Below are 6000 nucleotides of genomic sequence, written 5' to 3'. Positions count from 1 at the left end.
TGTCAACCTGAAAACATCACACAACAATCCTTTCAACCCGTAAATATCACCCGACAATCCTCTTATCTTTGATTTAGAAGTTCGTTCGATCTTTCGTTGTAAGATAAATTTTTAATATATAATATTTTTTATATATAATTATTTGAAAAAATGGTACTAATTATTTTTAATTAATTTTTGTGGTTGTAAAATTAGAAAGCGGGAGCATAGGTCGAAATATTTTTTCGATACGGTAATAATATAAAATTATATTATTTAAATTATTTACGTTTATATTTGTAAAAAAATTATTGTGTTATATTTTAATTCATGTATTATTTATTTAATTAGGGTTATTTCAGGTTTTTTTTGCATATATAAGAATGTATCCCTTTCAAACTCTAAGAATAACGAGAATTTCAGCTATTGTCTATTATGATGGAGAAATTCGGGAAGATGAAACGGGTGTTATGTTCGCATCAAATCATTCTGTTCAAATATTCTTCAAGAGAAACATAACTCTTGAGGAGATGATAACGAAGATTTCAAGGAATGTTCATGTTGGAAATACTAGAAGATTGTCGTCGCTTCAGTACAGATTTCCAACATCATTGTTTCCGTTAACTTATACAACGATCGAACTATCGAACAATGATGATGTTGAAATGATGGTTGATTCTCAAAATCATTATTCAGACGCCGATACGGAGATGTATGCAAAGTTTGTTGAAGTGTGTGCTGTTCGGGGTCTGTCATTAAGCTCCTGCTATGGGCTAGCTGAACAAGTTGATCAAGTTGACAGCCCAACTATAGTAATGTGTAATGACTTTAACGCCATAATAGGAAATCTACATCATGATGTCATCCCATCAAGTTTAATGGGGAGACATTCATCAGCAACTCCTTACGATCTGTACTGAGGTGGGTCCACAAACAATCTGTATGGCAACATCACGTCCAATTCAAGGGGAATAAATTCATCTGCCAATTTCTTTGACCTAAATATGGAGATGCCCTCGACGCAACAATCTGTGTAATTTCCATTTCACACGATGGCTTCAAGCTCAAGGGGTAGGCATTTCTACTACGAGTTTTTTCGATCACAATGTCGAGATGCCTTCTAGTTCAAGGGGAAGGCATGCAAGTAGCAGGTTGTTCGACCTAAATGTGGACAGCATGGAGGAACCCTCATCTCCACCAGAAGAACTGCTTCGTGAGCCAGGTGCGGATGGTGCTGAGACTGGACTATTCGTTCACCCAGAATCACCGCAGTTTAACTCCGATGATGTAGATGAAGTTCCTACAAATATGGTACAAACTGAACCTCCAGCACATATGTATGAAGCTGACTATGGTGCAATGTACGAGCCAGAATTTGCGGATATGCCTAATCTCGGTGACTATGGATTTAACTCATCAATAATTAATGGTGAGTTATATTTAGGCATAGAGTTTTCAAGAAAAGAAGAAGCGATGATGACAATAAAAAATTACAATATCTGTAATTCTGTTCAGTCCAGAGTCGACCGCTCTACGCCAAAAAAGCATGTCTGCCACTGTGTCCGACGTGAAAACGGTTGCAATTGGATGGTTCGCCTATCGAAAAGGAGGAGGAAAAATAATAGATGGGAACTAACGATATACAACAGTCCTCACACATGTTGTGCTGGAGGGAACAACCAAGATCATCCCAACTTGAACTCTAAAGTGATATGCCAAGTCATCATGCCCATGGTAAAAGAAAGCTCCCATATAGTTATTGTTGTGTTGATTTCTGCTATACAATCGAAGTATGGGTATTCCGTCTCATACAGAAAAACATGGTTGGCAAAGTAAAGTGCGATTAAAAAACTTCATGGTGAATGAGATGCATCTTACAACGACCTTCCAAGTTAGTTTAGGGTGGTGCGGAGGTTGGATCCTAGGACAGTTGTAGACTTCGAAACTTGCCATGCATACCATAATGATCAAGTTCTTCACGATCGATGTCAATTCTACCGGGTTTTTTGGACTTACCCACAGTGCATTAATGCAGTGAAAAACTGTAATTTTTACTATTGACAGTTGTCCAAGATGGTAATCGCAACATTCTTAAAGTTGCTTTTGCCCTTATTGAAGGGGAAGATACAGATTCTTGGGTTTTTTTCCTCCGAAACTTACGTTCACATGTTATCACGAGAGAAAAAATTTGTGTCATTTCAGATCGCGGAGCTATGATCAAAGCATCAATGGAGTCTTTGGGTCCAATGTGGCAACCACCCTTTGTTACAGGGGTACATCGTTACAGACGGTGGTTGCTGTAAAGGTTCTGGTACTGCAGCTGACGACGAACCGAAAACACCTGCTCTCCATCCATGAGTCGGGGGACGATGGGGTTGTAACAATACACGTCTCTATTGACGTCAATGAATGCTCCGTCCTCGTGCATCCTCCGAAAGCAAGAGCAGTTTCCCGTTACTGTTAAACCACTAGTAATAACCATTTGCAACCATCAAATGGTCCACATAAATGGGTTCTCTATGGGGAATACGTCGATGTCGATCCTCCCATATCATGACCCACTCATAAAACTTCAGCAACCAATATATATATATCTTACCGCGTCGATCGGTGTTATGCAACTCGTCGAGATTTTGAGGTGCTATCGGAATTGGTTGTACAAAACCAAATTGTCAGAGTACGCAATCAGTGGTGATCAGTGGGGTGCCACTCGATAATCGCATAACAGATCAGAGGGACTACCGCTATCCAAACATCTAATGGACCCCTTAACTCATGTGAAATACAAATCCTCATATCATCAATACAATAAGGGGCCTATTCAAACTAAAACAAATATATATAATGCTTATCAAAATAATAATCTAATTATATAGCTATAATACAAAATAGATTTTCAAATATTTAAATATATACCTTTGTGTTAGCCTTCTGATCAATTAGTTGCCTCATTAATTCTAATTCATCAGGTAGATCCCGATGATTTTTTCTGTCAATAGACCACCTATTCAAGGAAATAATTTTTATTATATACTAGATAAAATGATTAACATAAGAAATTAGTTTTGTAATTACCTCAATAGTAGAGGGAATACGAACGAGTTCTTCACAACAGGACATAAAAAGGGCATGCGATACCATGCCCAAGACTGCAGCTGAAGGAGATATCCGCCGATAGCATTTTTCCTGTAGTCAATAGCTCGACACATCTCCCTATACAGGAATGTCAAAACCGCCGAGCCCCAACTCAGTGATCCAGTCAGATGAAAATCACCAAGATGCCACAACCACATACAGTGAACTTGGTTGCGCGATTTGTTCAGCATCAACAACCCTCATATCAGTTGTAGTATGCATGTCTGTGCATATTTTTTTAACTTGATCCTCCGAGGCATCCTCACTCAAATTTTGGAAATTTGCATCCAACCAATTTAACGAAATCTGACACCGTTAAAATTTGGCGGGACACCTCCTAGATATTCCTAGCACAAAGAATTCCAGTTACTGTGCACCACCCCTGAAAGCAAATCTCCATCCACCGAAAGCCCCAAGTGCATGGAAATATCCTGCAGCATAATCGTGCACTCTCCGTACGGAAGATGAAATGTGTGTATCTTCGGTCTCCACCGCTCGACTAATGCAGAAATCAAGTTTGGTTCTATCCTACAGTAGCATTCATATCTAGCTATGTAACTGAATCCAGCCTCGATTAAATACGTCCAGACATGAGTTGGTATCTCTAACTTAAGGTTACGGATAAAAGGATCTAATATACGGTCGTTCTCCTAAAAATATTAATAATTACAAAAAATAATTTATTAACTAATAACAAAAAATTAAATAAATATATTATTACTAATCATTTAAATTAAATTAAATTTTAAAAATGTTATCGTATTAGCAAAATGTCTTGATATATGATTTCCATTCAAACGAAGCAGACCGCCTTCCATTTTATAACTGCAAAAAAATAAATAAAATACTAAATAATTAAATAATTAAATAAAATACTAAAAAATAAATAAAATATAATATAATATATTACCTTCTAAATAAAATTTGACCGGGGTTTGATTTTTTATATGATTTGAGAGGATTTAAGAGGTTTTGAGAGGATTTGGTGTGATGAAAATGGTTGAGAGGGGGTATTTATAGGATGGGAGGGAGAGTGTAAACGGGCGGATGGGGGAGTGTGAACGGTCCGGATTAAATAGCAAAGGTGCGGCCCATGCACCGCACCTATCAGACGTGTGTCAGTTGGCAGAAAGGTGTGGCCTATGGGCCACAACTTACCCCACGTGGTGCCACATCAGCGTAAGGTACGATGCATCGGTCGCGTCTTTCTACAAAGGATGTTAGATCCATAATATTTTCTTTAATAGTGTCAGACACATAAATATTTAATAAAAAGGTATTTTTTTCAAAAACAATCAACCTTAGATTGTATCTCATAGGATATAGTGAAAAGAAAAGAAAGTTCAAAGGCATAAAGTTCAAAGGCACAATACATATTTTATCTATAAATTTTTACATTCCCTTTTATATATAAATAAACATAAAATCAAAAATTAATTTAAATCACTTTAACTTTAACCCATCAAGTGGACTTAATAGGAAATAGAAGATTTTGTTCCTTAAAGGTAGGGTTGAGCGTTCGATTGAATTGAGTAAAAAAGTTTGAGTTATTCGAGTTGACGAGTCATATTATATAACTCGAAGTTGACTTGAAATTTTTTCAAATCGAGTCAATTTTCGAGTATTTGTTTAAATTTATTTGTAAATATTTGTAAATAATGATATTATTTTATTACAATTTAAATGTTTTTTTTATAACCACATACAATACATATATATTTTTTCAAAAAAAATCATATGTGTGTGTGTATATATATATATATCATACAGAGTCGAGAGACTCAACTAAAACTTGAAAATCAATCCATTAATTACTAAAATTTTCTAGTTATTTGGGTTACTATTTTATTTATTTGAGTTGTATTTTATAGCTCGACTTGAATTTGAAATTTTTTGAGTCGATACGAGTTTATAAAATTACAACTCAAAATCAATTTGAGCAGAGTTGAAAAAATCGATTTTTCGAGTCAAGTTTTACTCACCCCTACCTAGAGATCATAAATTCAAGCAACTAAGTATCAAAGTAGTATTTATTTAAAACTTTTATCAGAGACACACCTTGCAAACAAATTACTCGAGTCGAGGATCTCAGAAAAGAACAATACTTGTTTTAACCATTAAGGCCGTTGGATTGAGTTTTATTGAATACCAATTTTAAAAACACTGATACTAGCCTAATGAAATAAATTCCTTGTTGACATCAAACTCATCCTGGTTGGTAAGCAATTATTTGTTTTTGAAACTAAAACTATGTAAGGAAGAAATTAATGTCAAAGAGATTGGCAAGCTATCAATGGGAAACAAAAAAAACATGGGGAAATTCTATTGAGGAAAGAACAATCATGAATAATGGGGTAGTCAAAAGTTAATAAATGAACATAACAACAATGACAATGACAATATAAATGTAAAGCATTTTGCCTGGCTTAATCATGTTATTCACCTCCAACGGCTGCTTCCGCCATTTGTAGAAAATAAGGATCTATGCTTCATCATCAGCTTTTTTTTTTAAGAATTGGTTTAGGCCTTGCCATCCATTAAAAAACTTGTGTAGAAAAACTCTCCCAATGAACGATACGTGGTCCTCAATATCACGTGCAAAACCCTAACGTAAGTCCAACCCTAAACCCTATACTAAATATAAACAATGAAACCAAAAGGGGTAAATTACATATTTCCTCATCGAATTTTATTATCTTGTTTTGACACGTCGAGTTCAAATCTGGTAGTTGTTTCACTAAAAAGTATCCCAAAACTCAGGAATCTCGACCGAAACATTCCAGTTTCTTCACTTTCGATCTCATGTTCGTGGACTTTGGAGCATGTTTTGACAAAATGAAGGTCAAATTCATACTCATGAGATCGAGGCAAAACAACCCATGAAAT

The sequence above is a fragment of the Hibiscus syriacus genome, unplaced genomic scaffold (genome assembly GCF_006381635.1).
Source record: "Hibiscus syriacus cultivar Baekdansim isolate YM2019G1 unplaced genomic scaffold, ASM638163v2 tig00110209_pilon, whole genome shotgun sequence".
In the NCBI taxonomy this organism is placed as follows: domain Eukaryota; kingdom Viridiplantae; phylum Streptophyta; class Magnoliopsida; order Malvales; family Malvaceae; genus Hibiscus; species Hibiscus syriacus.
This window is presented reverse-complemented; position numbering follows the sequence as displayed.